The sequence below is a fragment of the Macaca nemestrina genome, chromosome 14 (assembly GCF_043159975.1).
Source record: "Macaca nemestrina isolate mMacNem1 chromosome 14, mMacNem.hap1, whole genome shotgun sequence".
NCBI classification, from domain to species: Eukaryota; Metazoa; Chordata; class Mammalia; order Primates; family Cercopithecidae; genus Macaca; species Macaca nemestrina.
The window spans coordinates 19294692-19312307 of record NC_092138.1 but is presented as its reverse complement, the minus strand read 5'-3'; positions in this window follow the sequence as shown (position 1 = coordinate 19312307).

The following is a 17616-nucleotide window of genomic DNA, read 5'->3' as shown; positions in this document are numbered from 1 at the left end:
AAGATAAGCTGAGAATTAATAAAAATTATTTCTACCTAATTGTCAGGCTATAATGTTGATTTATCCACTCTTAGCCCTGAAGTGTGATATGGCCATCACAATAATTTGTTGTTTTTTATATGGACAGTATTGTCTAGTTGAACAAAAGTTTCTTCTTGTTTTACGGCATAAGACAGAAATACTTTGCTGAGAAGAATCATTTGTTAAGTTTGGCATATGTAATAGTCAGCTTCTGTTTAGTTTAATACTATGTAGCGTGGAAGGTAAATCTAGGTACATGAGCTGGATTGCCTAGAATGCTTTTTTTCTTTTCATGTACAGTAAACAGTGTCTTAGTCTATTTGGCTGCTATGCCAAAATAGCATAAACTAGGTGGGTCATAAATAACAGAAGTCTATTTCTCACAGTTCTAGAGGCTGGGAACTCTAAGAGGAAGGTGTTGGCAGATGCAGTGCCTGGCAAGGGCCATATTCTTGTAACCTCACGTGGTGGAAGGGGATATGTGAACTCCCTTTGGCCTATTTTGTAAGGACAACAGTCCCCAGCTTTCAATGTCCCCACAACTTAATAAAATTACAGTGGGAATTCGATTCCAATAGATAAGTGTGGGGAAAACACAAACATTCAGACCACAGTATCTGGGCTATGAGAAAAAGAACTTATAAAGTGACCTTTCTCTTTACATGTGTATATTTTAAACGGGCTCCTATCTCCAGCAGTTTGTTTCCTCCCTCCGGTCGCTTGCGTCTGAGAAGGCTCAACAAATCTGTTGAGTCCTAGCAGCTATACCTCTAGACCTCAGTTTTTTAAATTAGTAATGGAATAACGATACATTTCCTACTTACCTTACAGATTTCTTATGAAGATTGAATGTTAATACATGATAAGTACAATATGTCTACAGTTTCATTTTTTGTGTAGTTGTCTTTCCTCTTGCTGTTACACTAAAGCCCAAACTACTTGCCATGGAAAATAAGGCCTGGCTCTTGCTTTTCCCTCTCCAGTGCGTCTCCTTCTGTTCACTTCACTACCTACATCTTCTATGCCACACACCAGACATAACATTGTTTTGATCTGCTTGTGGTTCTCCAAAGACACATTGCTCTCTCTCACCCACAGGTGTTTTCTCGTGCTGCCCCCTCTGTCTAAAATGCTTGTTATCTACTGGTGTTGTAGTCACTCTCCAGGTTTCTAGACCCTTCTCATTCCCCTCAAACTAAGATTCATGGAAGATCGTAGAGGCAAGGCTGTGAGTGCTGAGGAGGAGGATGGGAAGGTTTCTTCTCCCTTGATCATGGAGATAGGAGACATAAGTGAGTCAGTACCAACTCTAATTGTACAGATGGGGCAACTGAGTCACAAAGGATTCAAGTAATTTTTTCAAGGGGATAAAACAAGTAATTTGTGGAGCTGGGATTTGAACCCAGACAGCCTACCCTAAGAATGAGGGCATTTATTCTATGTTATGCAGAACATGGTGAATGATTTGCTTATCCCTTCTCTCTCTTGTTGTGCCATTTTTATTCTCTCTGTAATCCAGGCTATAAGGTTTAACAAAACCTTACTGAAGAATTAAGTGTAACAGGAAAACTCACATGCAGAAAGCAAAGCTTGGATTAAGAACAAAAAGATGTTCATTCTCTGGTGATATCCTTCCACCCCCACTTGAAATCTGATTCCCCGTCCTACCAGTAGGAACAGCATCACCCCAGGTCCCAGTGTGTTACCTTTCTTTGGGGTTCCTTATTCCTGTTATCCCTATCTCATACCCAGTTCTAAGTCATTGTATTTGTTCTGGTAATCTATTGCTGAATAACAAACTACCCCAAACTTCAGTGGTTTAAAATAACATTTTTTCTTTTTCCTTTTTTTTAAAATTAACATATAATGATTTTGAAGGCTAGCATTTTGCATGATGCTAAGCTACTTCTCCACATTGCACTGACTGGGATCATGTGGTGTTTTATCCGGCTGAAGGCAGGGCTGGTCTGGCGGGACCAAGAATCCCCATTACCTCCAAGGGCATCGCTGAAAGACTGGATTCAAGTGGTCCCCTCCCTCCTCCATGTAGTCTCATAAAAACCTTGAAGTCTCTCCATGTGGTCTCTTAAACAGGGTAGTCAGATTTCTTAGTGATAGTCTTAGGGCTCACTACTCTTAAATACATTCTTTATAGCACATATTTGCTTTTTCAGATTTTAAAAATTTAAGTAGTGTTTCAGGACAGAGGAAGTGGAAGCTGCCAGTCTGTTAAGACCTGGAAACAGGCACATGACACTTCTGTCATATTCTGTGCTCAAAGTGGCCATAGGGCCTGCCCAAATCAAAGAGAAGGTTTAAAGACCCTCCGCTCCTGCTGAGGGCAGTGTTGAATAGTTAGTGAACATCTTTGATTGATCATAGTAATAACTTTCTGTAGAAAAGCCAGTCTGCTGACAGTGAAGGTAGTGGGGGCAGTATGGAGTAGCAGTCAAACATCTAGGCTCTGGCAACTTTACACGTTAGTATCCTGACTCCACTCTACTTGCTATGTGCCCTGGGGAAAGTCAACTGTCTGTGCCTCAGGTTTCTCAATTTAAAAAACAGAACTAATACTCTACTCATTACCTGCATAAAGGGTCCCCACCTCATAGAGTTGTGGCAAGTAATACAGGTAAGGAACTTAGGACAATGCCCAGTACATGATGTGAGAACTGTGAAGGTAAGCTGTTATTAAATAGACAAAGGAGTTTCACTACTCATTGTGTCAATGAAGAGGATAGGTTGGTGGCTGTCCTTTGCTTTACTAAATGGCGCAGTAACATGACATAAGCCACCCTCCCTTCCCCTGCAAAAATCTACTCCTTCTCCTAATCCCCTCCTTCTTCTAATCCCCTCTGCACCCACCCTTGGCATATGCCTTCCGAAAGGGAGTCTGCCTTCTCCAAAAATGATTAAGAAAATTGCTGGCAGCTTTAAAGTAGCAGATTGCCTCTACCTTGAGCAATGCAGGTTTCCACGCTCTTAGGACAGAACTTGGTTGTAGCACCATGTCACACTTATCATGGCACTTTAAAAATGGTGTTGAAATTAACTGTATAATCATCTGTCTCCCCCATTAGACTGTGAGTTACTCAAAAGCAAAAATTTAAAACTTCACCTTTTTATTGCTCCAATGCTAAGCAAGGTAACTAACCATAGGTATTCAATATATTTGTAAAATGAGTGGCTTAAAATGTAAAATGAGTGTTTTTAAAAAATCATTCAGGCAAAGTAGGTGTGGATCAGAATGATTTTTAAAGTTGTATGGGTGAATAAAATGTTAGGTTCAAGTTCTACAAGGTATTTTTAACAGATAAAAAGGAAATATGTATCATAAAGAATATATTCAAGAGTAGTAATTAAGTAACATTTTCATTTTGTTTATTTATCCTTTAGGAGATTCTAAATCTAATTCAGATCCCAGGTTCAGATTTTCTTTTTGTTGATAGCTAATAAGTCGTGGTCCCCACTGTACTTAGCACCACCTGAAATTACAGCTTCACTCATATTTTTGTTCTAGTTTTTTTTTTCCTAGTGTATCTATCATTTCTTATCACTTTCTGAAGTGTTCCACTTTTTACCTTTCCATCATATGGACATTGGGTTCCAGGAAACATTTTGTTTTCCCTCTTGGCTTTGTAACTCTACCTTTTGGTTTTTCAGACAACTTCAGATTTGCACTTTCATCACTCCTTTTACAGGATGTTGACATTGATTTTGGTTTTCAGTGGCTCTCTATTGCTTCTCCTTCATTCCTCCAGGATTATGTTTTACATTTAGGTCATTGTTCAGTGCCCCCCGTTTCCAAATAAAATGCAATTTCTGGAGTTAGTTGGGTCCTAGTGGACCTAAATAGAGTAGAGGATGACAATGACAACAAATGAATCATGGCCAAAGCCTTCCTAATGAAGGCCCCTAAACCTACTGAGAAAAAATATTTACAAAGCCATTCATTCTGTTTGCTGAATACACAGATCAAAACATTAAAAAGTTAGATATGGACATTAATACTCCACTATGTTTTTGCTCAGTAACTCCCCCACTGGAGTCACCACTGTAACCCTGAATAAGTGTAAATGTTGTGAATTCATTATTATATCCCGGACCTTACTTGGTTTATGGCAAATATTTATTTTACTTTTGAAGTGGCTGCATGTTTAAAGCCTATAACTATGATTACTAATTTTACTTTTTTGGTTTAATAAAAAGTGAAATGTGAAGATGGCTAACTAGAGGCGCCCAGCACTCATATCCTCCACAAAAAAGGACCAAAGCAACAATTAGATAACCTCACATGGAATAGAGTGTCCAAGGGAGAATATTGGAATTCAACCAGAAAGGGACAAAGATCTGCTGAGGCACAGAAACTTGAGATGGCTGCATAGAGAAGGAAGCAAAGCAGCTGGACAAAATTAGCTGAGTCAAGAGGGACTCCCAATTGTGGGGAAAAGGCAGGTGTAAGATCCCCAGAAGTCTACATTCTTACCACAGGTACCTGCAGTCTTCATTGCAGGAGAGCCTCTCAGCCTTCACAGGCCCTGAGTCTAGTATAGAGAGCTGCTTAGAATCTGTGTGACTGCATTATTCCAGAGAGGAAATTCATGTTGGGTCACCCCCACCACTGGGATCCAGGCTGCTGCAGCGTGGTACCATATTGAGAACAGAGACAATACAGACTGCATCCTGTCCTGGGGCCCCACTAAGATCACCTACATCCACTCAAACAGCCACAGCATTGTGAGACCAGCTGGACTCAGCACTTGAGCCCATGCAGTGCCCCGTACCCTGGGAAACAGACACTCTGGCACATCAGTGAGGTTGCCCCAAGGACACTGGGAGCTGAAGTGTGCATTTACTGGAGCCTGAGAGTTGCCCACATGGGTCTTTCACCACCAACAGTGACCCTGCCCCCTCCAGCAGTGGAACTGACATGTACCCATGTGTGCCCTGCCAGGGGCTCAATAACTGGCCCACCTAGTATCCACTACTGCCACTGCTGGCACCTAGGAATGATGCTAAGGGGCCTAAGGCCCATCTGGAGTTTGCTATCCCTAGTGCTGACTATCCTACCCCCTCCAGTAGCACGGCCACTGCACACCCATGTATATCTCCCAAGTACCCAAGGACTGGCCTACCCAGTGTCTCTGTTCCCAGCAAAGTCAAACCATAGCCTTCACAAACAACCGCAGCCTAGGCCACTGTGGAACTTGCAGACAACACTGATGTTTACTATAGCTGAAAGAAATCATACAGAAACTACATGACTGCACCCACCAAGAGCCAAAGCCAAAGCACCCTTCTCAACTGACACTGTAGGTACATCTACCAGAAAAATCTTTCCCTCTAAATCTACTTCATAACATTGGAAAGAGTGAGTGTTACACCAGATACACATAGGGACATAAAAAACATACAAAAGCATGAAAATGTGACATCTTTAAAGGAGCACAATGATATTCCAGTAATTGGTCTCAAAGGAAAGGAATTCAAAACGATGATCTTGAGGAAACCGGTGAGTTACAGGAGAACACAGACAATTCAACAAAATCCAGAAAATAATTACCTAAATGGGAAATCTAACAAAGAGACAGATATAAAAGAACCAAAGAGACATTATGGAACTGAAGACTTCAATGAATAAAAAAACCATCAAGAGCTTCAACAATAGACTAGATCAAGCAGAGTACATAATTTTTGAACTTGAAGATAGGCCTTTTGAAATAAACCAGTCGGATCTCCCTCCAACCCCTTCCCTAAAAATTTAAAAATGAAGAAAGCCTATGTGACATACACGACACCATTAAGTGAACAAATATTCAAAATTTGGAAGTTTCAGATGGTGAAGAGATGAGAAAAGACATAGTAAACCCATTTAATGAAATAATAGCTGAAAATCCCCCAAGTCTTGAGAGATAAACAGGAAGTTCAGAAATCCTCAAATAAATTTAACCCAAAATGGTTCTCTGAGGCACATTATAGTTAAAAGTCAAGGACAAAAAGAGAATTCTAAAAACAGCAAAAGAAAAGCATCAAGTCACATATAAGGAAGTCTGCATTAGACTCACAGCACATTTCTTGGCACAGAAACCTTATAAGCCATGAAAGAACAAAATGATATATTCAAAGTGCTGAAAGAGAAAAAAACTTTCAGAAAAGGGCACTGTATCCAGCAAAGTTATCCATCATAAATGAAGAACAAAGTATTTTCCAGACAAACCAAAACTGAGGGAATTCATGACTAGAAATACTTAAGTGAGTCCTATGTCAGGAAGTGAAAATATATCTACCATGGAGAAAATACACGATATATAAAACTCACTGGTAGAGCAGATATACAAATAAGAAAGATAAATCAAGCATTATCACTACAATCACTAAACTGCAAAAATAAAGAGAAAGGATATGCAAAACAGAACAATTAACAAAATAATAAGAGTAAGATCACCATTCAATAACAACCTTGAATATAAAAGGTTTAAATTCCCCAAATAAGATATAGATGGGTTGAATGAATTACCAAGAAAGACCTAGCTATATGCTGCCTACAAAAAACTTGGTTCACCTGTGAAAGACACACACTGGAAATGAAGGGATTAAGAAAAAGATATTCCACAAAAATGGAAACCAAAAGTGGTCAGGAGTAGCTATACTTAGACAACAAATCTAAAAACATAGACTTTGAATCTAAAAACATAAAAGGATACAAGAAAGGTCATTACACAGTGATAAAGGGATTGTATTGGCCTGTTCTCACACTGCTATGAAGAAATACCTGAGACGGGGCAATTTATAAAGAGAAGAGGTTTGACTCACAGTTTTGCATTTCTGTGGAGGCCTCATGAAACTCAATCATGGTGGAAGGCAAAGGAGAAGAAGGCACCTTCTTTACAGGGTGGCAAGATGGAATGGATGCAAGCAGGGGAAATGCCAGATGCTTATAAAACCATCAGATCTCATAAGACTCATCCACTGTCATGAGAACAGCATGGGGGAAACCATCCTCACAATCCAATTATCTCTATTCTTGGTCCTGCCCTTGACATATGGGGATTATGTGGATTAAAACTCAAGATGAGACTTTGAGCAGGGACACAGACTAACTGTATCAGGGATCAATTTAGCCAGAGGATGTAACAATTGTAAATATATATGCACCCTACACTGAAGCACCCAGATATATAAAGCAAATATTAGAGCCAAAGACAGATGTAGACTCCAACATAATAATTGAGGACTTGAGCACACCACTTTTAGCATTAGCTAGATTCTGTACACAAAAACTAAAAAATAAACTGCATTATAGATCAAATGGAGCTAACAACGTTTACAAAACATTTTATCAAATAGTTACAGAAAACATTCTCATCAGCAAATGGAATATTTTCTAAGACATACCATATGTTAGGCAACAAAACTAATCTCAACCAACTTTTAAAAATCAAAATCATATTGAGTGTCTTCTTAGATCACAATGGGATAAAAACTAGATAAAAATAGGAATCTGGACACTACAAATCTTTGCGTAGGCAAGTATTTTGTAGGTAAGACTTCAAAGGCCCAGGTAATATGGGAGTTAAACAACATGCTGCTGAATGACCATTTTGTCAAAAAAGAGGAAACATAAAAACTTATTGTAACAAATGAAAACATATACACAGCATACCAAAATCTATGCCATTTAGTCAAAACAGTATTAAGAAGGATGTTTATAGCAATAAATGCCTACATCAAAAAAGTAGAAAGATTTTAAGTGAACAACCCAACAGAAAACTAAAAGGAACTAGAAAAGCAAGAGCAAACCAAACTCAAAGTTAGTAGATGGAAAGGAAAAGAGCAGAACTGAAGAAAATACAGATAAGAAACTACAAAAGATTAAATGAAAGCTGTTTTTTAAAGAGCTAAGCAAAATTGACAGACTAAGAAAAAGAGAATATCCAATGAAAACCAGAAATAAAGGAGACATTACAATGAATACCACAGAAATACAAAGGTTCATTAGAGACTATTATGAACAACTATGCAATTTCCTCAAAATTGGAAAACCTGGAGGGAATGCATTTTCAGACACACATAACATACTGAGATTGAACCAGGAAGAAACAGAAAATCTGAACAGACCAATAAGAAGTAACAAGATTGAACCAGTAATAAAATATCTCTCAAAAAAGAAAAGCCCAGGTGGCTTTACTGCCGAATTCCACCAAACTTTTAAAGGAGAACTAACACCAATTCTTCATAAACTATTACAGTATACTGTAGAAGAAGGAATTCTTTCTAACTTGTTCTCTGAGGCCACATCATCCTGATACCAAGATCAGACAAGGATGCCCTAATAAAAGAAAACTATAGGCGAGTATCCCTGATGAGCATGGATGCAAACATCCTCAGAAAAATACTAGCAAACCAAATCCAGTACATCAAAAAGCTAATACAACAAGACAAAGTGGGATTTATCCTAGGAAGGGAAGGATGGTTTGACATATACAAATCAATAACTGTGATACTTCACATCAACAGAAGCAAGGACAGAAATCATATGATCATTTCAATAGATGCAGAAAAAGCATTGGATAAAATTTGACATCCCTTTAAAATAAAAACCCTCACAAACTGTGTATAGAAGAAGCATGCCTCAAAATGAAGGTCATATATGACAAACCCACAGTCAACACAATAGGGAAATATTGACAGCCTTTTGTGTAAGATCTATAACAAGACAAGGATGCCAGCTTTCACCACTTTTATTCAACATAACATTGGAAGTCCTGGTCAGATCAATTAGTCAAGAGAAAGGGCATTCAAATTGGAAAAGAGGATGTGAAATTGTCCCTGATTGTAGATGACATGATCTTTTATAAAGAAAAACTTGAAGACTCTATCAAAAATATTTTAGAATTGATAAGTAAATTTGGTAAGGCTGCAGGATATAAAATCATCATATAAAAATTAGTAGCATTTCTATACACTAATAACACTATCCAAAAAGGAAATCAAGAAAGCAATCCCATTTACATCCACTATAAAAAAATAGGAATAAATTTAACCAAGGAAGTGAAAGATCACCACAATGAAAACTAACAAACATGGATGAAAGAAATAGGACACACGAAAATGGAAAGACGTGCTCATGGATTGGAAAAATTAATATTGTTAAAATGACCCTATTACCTAAAACATTCTATAGATTCACTGCAATCCCTATCAAAATACCAATGACATTCTTCACAGAAATACAAAAAAAGCCTGAAACTTGTTTAGAACCACAAAAGACTCTGAATAGCCCAAGTGATACTGAGCAAAATCAAAACAAAAAAGTGGAAGCCTCATACTTCCCAACTTCAAAATATATTACCAAGCTATATAAGCAAAACAGTGTGTCTGTTTTATTGGTATAAAAACATATCTGTTTTATTGGTATAAAAACAGATATGTAGACTTATGGAACAGACTAGAGAACTCAGAAATAAATTCACATATTTTTAGCCAACTGACTTTTTTTTTTTTTTTTTTTTTTTGTTGAGACGGAGTCTTGCTCTGTCGCCCAGGCTGGAGTGCAGTGGCCGGATCTCAGCTCACTGCATGCTCCGCCTCCTGGGTTTACACCATCTCCTGCCTCAGCCTCCCAAGTAGCTGGGACTACAGGCACCTGCCACCTCGCCCAGCTAGTTTTTTGTATTTTTTTTTTTTTAGTAGAGACGGGGTTTCACTGTGTTAGCCAGGATGGTCTCGATCTCCTGACCTTGTGATCCACCCGCCTCGGCCTCCCAAAGTGCTGGGATTACAGGCTTAAGCCACTGCGCCCAGCCAGCCAACTGATTTTCAACCAAGAACATACCTTGAAGAAAGGACATCCTCTTCAATACCTGGTGCTAGGAAAACTGTATATCTGTATGAGGAAGAATGAAACTAGGCCCCTATCTCTCACCATACACAAAAATAAATTCAAGATGGATTCAATACTTAAATATAGGATCCAACACTACAAAACTGCTAGAAAGATAGGGAAATTGTTCAGAATACTGGTCTAGGCATTGATTTTATGCATAATGCTTCAAAGGCAGAGGCAACAAAAGTGGAAATAGATGTATGGGATTATATTCAGCTAAAAAACTTCTGCACAGCAAAGGAAACAGAGCATAGAGTGTTATGGGAAGTCAGGGACCCCGAAGGGAGAGACTGGCTGGAGCTGCAGCAGAGGAACATAAATTATGAAGATTTCATCTCAATATGGACATTTATCAGTTCTCAATATTTTTATAATTTCTTATGCCTGTCTTTAATCTCTTAATCCTGGTATCTTCATAAGCTGAGGATGTACATCACCTCAGGACCACTGTGATAATTGTGTTAACTGTACAAATTGATTGTAAAACGTGTGTTTGAACAATGTGAAATCAGTGCACCTTGATAAAGAACAGAATAATAGTGATTTTTATGGAACAAGGGAAGACAATCATAAGGTCTGACTGCCTGCAGGGTTGGGCAAAAAGAGCCATGTTTTTCTTCTTGCAGAGAGCCTATAAACAGACGTGCAAGTAGGAAACATATCACTAAATTCTTTTCCTAGCAAGGAATATTAATATTAATACCCTGGGAAAATAATGCATTCCTGGGGGGAGGTCTGTAAATGGCTGCTGTGGGAATGTCTGTTTTATGCAGTTGAGATAAGGACTGAGATAAGCCCTGGTCTCCTGCAGAACCCTCAGGCTTACTAGGGTTGGGAAAACTCAGCCTTGGTAAATTTTTGGTCAGACCAGTTCTCTGCTCTTGAACCCTGTTTTCTGTTTAAGATGTTTATCAAGACAATATGTGCACCACTGAACATAGACCCTTATCAGTGGTTCTGCTTTTGCCCTTTGCTCTGTTCCCTCAGAAGCATGTGATCTTTGTTAGACCCTTATCAGTGGTTCTGCTTTTTGCTCTTTCAAGCATGTGATCTTTGTACCTACTCTCTGTTCTTACACCCCCTCCCCTTTTGAAACCCTTAATAAAAACTTGCTGATCTAAGACTCAGGCAGGCATCATGGTCCTACCGATACGTGATGTCACCCCTGGTGGCCCAGCTGTGAAATTCCTCTCTCTGTACTGTCTCTCTTTATTTCTCAGCCAGGTGACACTTACAGAAAATAGAATCTACATTGAAATATTGGGGGCAGGTTCCCCCAGTAATAGAGACAATATGTAGAATGGGAAAAATATTTGCAAACTATTCATCCAACAAGGGTTTAATATCCAGAATACATAAGAAATACAAACAACTCAAAAAAGCCAAATAACTCAATTAAAAAATGGGCAAAGTATCTGAATATACATTTCTCCAAAGAAGATATACATATGACCTGCAGATATATGAAAAAATGTTCAACATCACTAATCAGGAAAATGCAAATCAAAACCACAATGAGATAACCAGTTAGAATGGCTATTATCAAAATAATAGTGGTAAAGATGTGGAGAAATGGGAACTGTTATGCACTGTTGATGGGAATGTAAATTGGTACAACCACTAAGAAAAACAGTATGAATATTGCTCAAAAAATTAAAAATAGAACCACCATATGATCCAGCAATCCCATTTTTGGATATATGTATAAAGGAAATGAAACCAGCATTTCAGAGTTATCTGCAATTCTGCGTTCATTTCAGCACAATTCACAATAGTCAAGATACGAGATTAACCTAAATGGTCATGTACAGATGAATGGATAAAGAAAATGTAATATATATATATTGGAATATTTGGCCTTAAACTGAAATCATGTCATTTATAGCAGCATGAATCAACCTGGAGGATACTATATAAAGTGAATTAAGCCAGTTGCAGAAAAAGAAATACCACATGATCTCCCTCATATATGGAATCTCAAGATGATTTTGTAGAAACAGAGAGTAGGATAGTGATTACCAGAGCCTGGGAGGGTAGGGAGTAGTAGGGAAACAGGAGAAGTTGGTCAACAGGACAAAAGGTACAGTTAGACTGGAAGAATAAGTTTTGGTTTTCTATCACACAAGTTGGGTGACTATAATAACAATGTATATTTTAAGATAGCTAGAAGATTTTGAATATTATCACTGCAAAGAAATGATAAAAGTTTAAAGTGATGTATGTGGTGATTATTTTGATCATTGTACAATGCGTGCAATGAAATATCACACTGTGCCTCATAAATGTGTACAGTTTTTATGTGTCAATTATAAATTTAAAAAACTAGAGAGTAGAATTATGGCTATTTGAGTCAAGAAGGGTAGGGGGATGGGGAAAGAGGGAGTTATTGGTTAACAGACACAAAATTATAGCTATATGGGAGAAATAAGTTCTAGTGTTTCATAGCATTGCAGGGTGAATATAGTTAATAATTGTATATTTTCAAAAAGCTAGAAGAGAGTTTGAATGTTCCTAATACAAAAGAAAATCAATGTTTTAGGTTATAGATAAGGTAATTACCCTGATTTGATTATTACACATTATATACATCTATGAGAATATCACTCTGTATTTCATAAATATGTATTATTATTACATGTGAATTAAAAATACTTTAAAAAGTATGGGTTGACTTTTTAAAAATATGAACCTAGGCAAAATTAAACTAATATCTATTGGTCATTTCAGTGTGTAAATTGTACTATCATGTGGGATGTTAATAGGGATAGAGTCTCTTTTCTAAGAACCTCTTAAAGAAAATCAGACGTCTTAGGGCTGGAAGGAATTTTTTGAGGTTGTGAGTCCAGTCCCTGACCTTTATGAATACAGTATCTAAGGTCTTAAAAAGGCTAAGTGATCTTGGGAAATGCACTTAATCTGTTTGAACTTCAGTTTCATTTTAAAAAGTGGAAATAATATCAAACCCACAGGATTGTCATAAGAATTAAAAGCAATAATATATGTTCATAATATATGAGCCAACTGCTGCCCATAACAAACCACCAATAAATGATACCTTCTTTTAGTGTTATTACTGGCTATGATGATACAAATAGTTGCAAAGCACAAATACAAATTCGGTTCTCTGAAACCCATTGTTTTATGTAGTTCTCCATGCTATCACTGTATCGTTTTCCAATCTGGGCAAAATTAGTCTTTCATTAAAGATATATTCAGAAATAGATAGGTGTTACTTGTCAGACTGCCATTTGTTTTCACCAAATCACAACATAAACAAAATAATGTTCCAAACAAAATAACAGTAACAAAAATTCCAAACGTTTTTTGGTGTGCACTTCTTAAATGCAGCATTAAGTTAAAAGTTAAATATACATATATATTTTTTTTAAATTAAGACTTTCTAATATAGACACATTAAATGTCATCCATTTGTTCTGCTAAGCATCCCAAATGCTACAGGATATGCTCCAGATTGTAATTCCTATTAGATCTTTCACACTTACATTGTTTATTAGTTTGTCTTTGGTTGTTGTAGTAGTGGTCAGCTTGGCTATCTCTTCCTGAAGGGCAGGGGTAAATCCGCTGTCCTATCTTATTTGCATGATTTCTATCTAGAGCTGGGTAGGAGCCAATGCTGCTGAGAGGCTGGTGAATTGGATGTTTACCAATCCTATGTTCTTGGAAAGCCTGCCTATCTTATCACTTTATGTGAAAGATGGATGGGAGAGTCCTTCCCGATCTAACCTACTAAGTTTATCCCAGCTCCGAAATGCAAGTGTTTCTTTCTTGTGGAGGTTTGAATGGGACAATATTTAATAGACAAAACTGACATGTGCCACTGGGTCTCATACATGCACCTCCATGTTCTCTATAGTATTGTTTTAAATCAAGATTTTCCATCAATTTAGTAACATTAAGTAACTTTACAACTTTGAGAGTTGCTCTTTGAATATAAGCTTTATTCTTATGTAAAATTAGATTATCACATCTGCTTCTTCAATTCCTCTTTGTTGATTTCAGCTGTCTAGCTGTGTCCCTCACCAACCTTAATTCTAAAAGCAATGGGGCTTGTATTAGCCAGGATTTTACAGAGAAACAGAACCCATTGGATGTATATGTGTATACATATATATAGAAAGATTTTTTTTTGGCTCAAGCAGTTACAGAGGCTGACAAGTCCCAAATCTGCAGTTGGCAAGCTGGGGACTCAGGAGCATTCATGTTGTGTTTCCAATCTGAATCCAAAGGCCTGAGAACCAGGAGAGCTGATGGTATAATTCCAGTCTGAATGCCCAGGAAGAGCTAATGTTTCAGTTCAAGTCCAAAGGAAGGAAAAAACTGGTGTTCCAGCTCAAGGTAGTCAGGCTAGAGGAAATTTCCCCCCTACCTGTGGAAGGGTCAACCTTTTTGTTCTGATCAACCCTTCGACTGATTGGATTGTGTCCACATTGAGGAAGGTAATCTGCTTTACTCAGTCTATCAATCCAAATGTTAATTTCATCCAGAAAGGCCCTCATAGACACACTCAGAGTAATGTTTGCCCAAATGTTTGGGTACTCTGTGGTCTAGTCAAATTGACACGTAGAATTAACCACTGCAGTGCTAAATGGCTTTTGTCTTTAATCTCTGTTGTACCATAAAGAATACACTTTTGTTATTCATAAATGTATATGACTATGAAATTAGCCATGATTGAACTTCTGGTTTCATAGAAATTGTATTTTGCTTACATATCTCTAAATGATGATACTTGTGGGGATAATTTGCTAATATCTCTGCATGCATAGTGAGTCACATAGAGTGAATCAAACTGGGGTTCCCCAGATTGAGTGTTTTGGGTAGGGAAAAAAATATTGCTTTCTGTTAAAAAAAAAAAAAAAAAAAAATTGAAGTCGGCCGGACCTTAATTTGAATCTAGGCTTTGGCATCCAGTATCTCTGTAAATTAGATATTATATTCGACTTTTCTAAGTCTCAGTGTTCCCCTCTGCATAAATTGGGAAAATAATACTTCCTTCACAGTGTTATGTTAATTAAATGGCATAACGTATGCAAAACTGTTAGAATCCTCCTTTTTACTTTTAAAATCTTTATTAGACGTTTAACTCTTCATTCTATCCTCTTTGTCTCTTAACCATTCTTTCAGTCTTTTTATGTCTCTATATTGAATCATTAATTTTTTCCAGTGTTTCTTCTAGATCATCAGTCCCCTCTGAATTGTTGTTCAGTATATTGATTTAATTTCAGGAAAATATTTTTTTATGTAGAATACTTATTCAGTTATTTTTTCAAGTACATCTTCATTATATTTTTTGTGAAGTTTTAAATTTATTTCTTCTGTATTTAGTGATAGTTAAAATTTTTATTTAATCAAGCTTATCAGCAAATTCTGTTAGAAAATATGACAATTTTAATCTATCTGCCATCTATATTGTCTGCTGATTATTATCTAAATATAATTGTTTTCTCTTTTTAAAACAATTTGAATTGAGATTTTATCTCATAATTAAGTGGTGCTTAATCTGTAAAACTCGTGCAGTCTGGCTTGATGAAATATCATCCTAAACCATGTGTTTTTTTTCCCCCCACAGATATCCCAGGGATATAACTGCCTTAAAATATCCTTTAAAATTTGCAGTATTATTTATATGAAGTGAAATGCATAGGTCTTATTGTGCAGTTCAGTAAGTTTTGATAAATGTATACATTTATGAAATTCGTACCCTTGTCCAAATAAATATTTCCATCACCCCGGAAAGTTTATTCATGCCCTTGTGAAATAGGTCCTCTCATCACTATTCAGCTTGCTATCTCACATATAGTAGTTTTTCCTGTTCTAGAATTTCCTAAGTGGAATCATATATTATGTACTAGTTTATGTCTGGCTTCTGTCACTCAGCATGTTTTTCAGATTTACCCATGTTGATAGACGTATTAATGGTTAAGTTTTATTTTTTATTGCTGAGGAGTCCACTGTATGTGTATGCCACAATTTGTCCTTTCACCTGTTCATGGACTTTGTGGTTGTTATCAGTTTTTGGTTATTATGATTAAACTGTGTATAAACATTGGTGTACATATTTTTGGGTGGATATGTTGTATTTATTTTTGGGAAGATACCTAAAAATGGAATTGTTGGGCCATTTGGTAAATGTATGTTTAACTCCTCAAAATAAACTTTGTTTTCTACAGGACTGTACCATTTTAAATTCCTACCACCAAAGTATGAGTGTTTCAGTTGTTCTGTATCGTTACTAACGCTTGATATTTTAAATTTTAGCCATCCTAATGATTAGTTGTTGTAGTTTTACATATTTATTTTTTTAATGACTAATGATGTTGAGTATCTTTTTATGTGCTTACTAATGAGCATATTCATGTTCATTAAAATTTTTTGGATTGTGTTCTCTCTTCATAATATTGGGAAATTATTTTTTATTCTAGATATACGTCCTTTCTCTCTCTCTCTCCCATCCCTCTCTCCCTTCCCTCTCTCCCTATATATACATGTATATGCCGTCTGTTTCCTCTCTTCCAATCTGTGGCTCTTGAATCAATTTTTTAGCTATAAGATTCACTTTATTTTATGTATTTATTTGTTTTTAAATGTTTATTTTAAGTTTGGGGGTACATGTGCAGCTTTGTTACATAGGTAAACATATATCATGGGGAGTTTGTTGTACAGATTATTTCATCACCCAGTATTAAGTCTAGTACCCATTAGTTATTTTTCCTGATCATCTCCCTCCTCCTACCCTCCACTCTCTCATAGGCCCCAGTGTGTGTTGTTTCCCTCTATGTGTCCATGTGTTCTCATCATTTAGCTCCCACATATGAGTGAGAACATACTGTATTTGGTTGTCTGTCCCTGCATTAGTTTACTAAGGATAATGGCCTCTAGTCCATCCATGTCTCTGCAGAGGACATGATCTCATTCCATTTTATAACTGCATAGTATTCCATGGTGTACATGTACCATGTTTTTAAAATCCAGTCTGTCATTGATGGGCACTTAGGTTGATTTCATGTCTTTGGTATTGTCATTCGTACTGCAGTGAACATACATGTGCATATGTCTTTATAATAGATTTATATTCCATAGGGTATATACCTGGTAATGCGATTGCTGGGTCAAATGGTATTTCTGTCTTTAAGTTTTTGAGGAATCACCACACTGTCTTCCACAATGGTTGAACTAATTTACACTCCCACCAACAGTGTAAAAGTGTTCTTTTTTCTTTTTTTTGACAACCTTGCCAGGATCTGTGATTTTTTGATTTTTTAATAATAGGCATTCTGACAGGTGTGAGAGTATCTCATTGTGGTTTTGATTTGCATTTCTCTAAAGATCAATGATGTTGAGCTTTTTTCATATGATTACTACCCAATGCAATGTATACTCCCCAAAGCATTTTATAGATTCAATGCTATTCCCATTAAGCTACCATTGACATTCTTTGTAGAACTAGAACAAATATTTAAAAATTCATATGGAACCAAAAAAGAGCCTGAACAGCCAAGACAATCCTAAGCAAAAAGAACAAAGCTGGAGGCATCAACACAAAGGGACTTCAAACTATATTACAGGGATACAGTAACCCAAACAGCATGGTAGAGGTATAAAAACAGACACATAGTCCAATGGAACAGAAAAAAGAACCCAAAAATGAGACCACACACCTAGAACTATCTGATCTTTGACAAACTTGA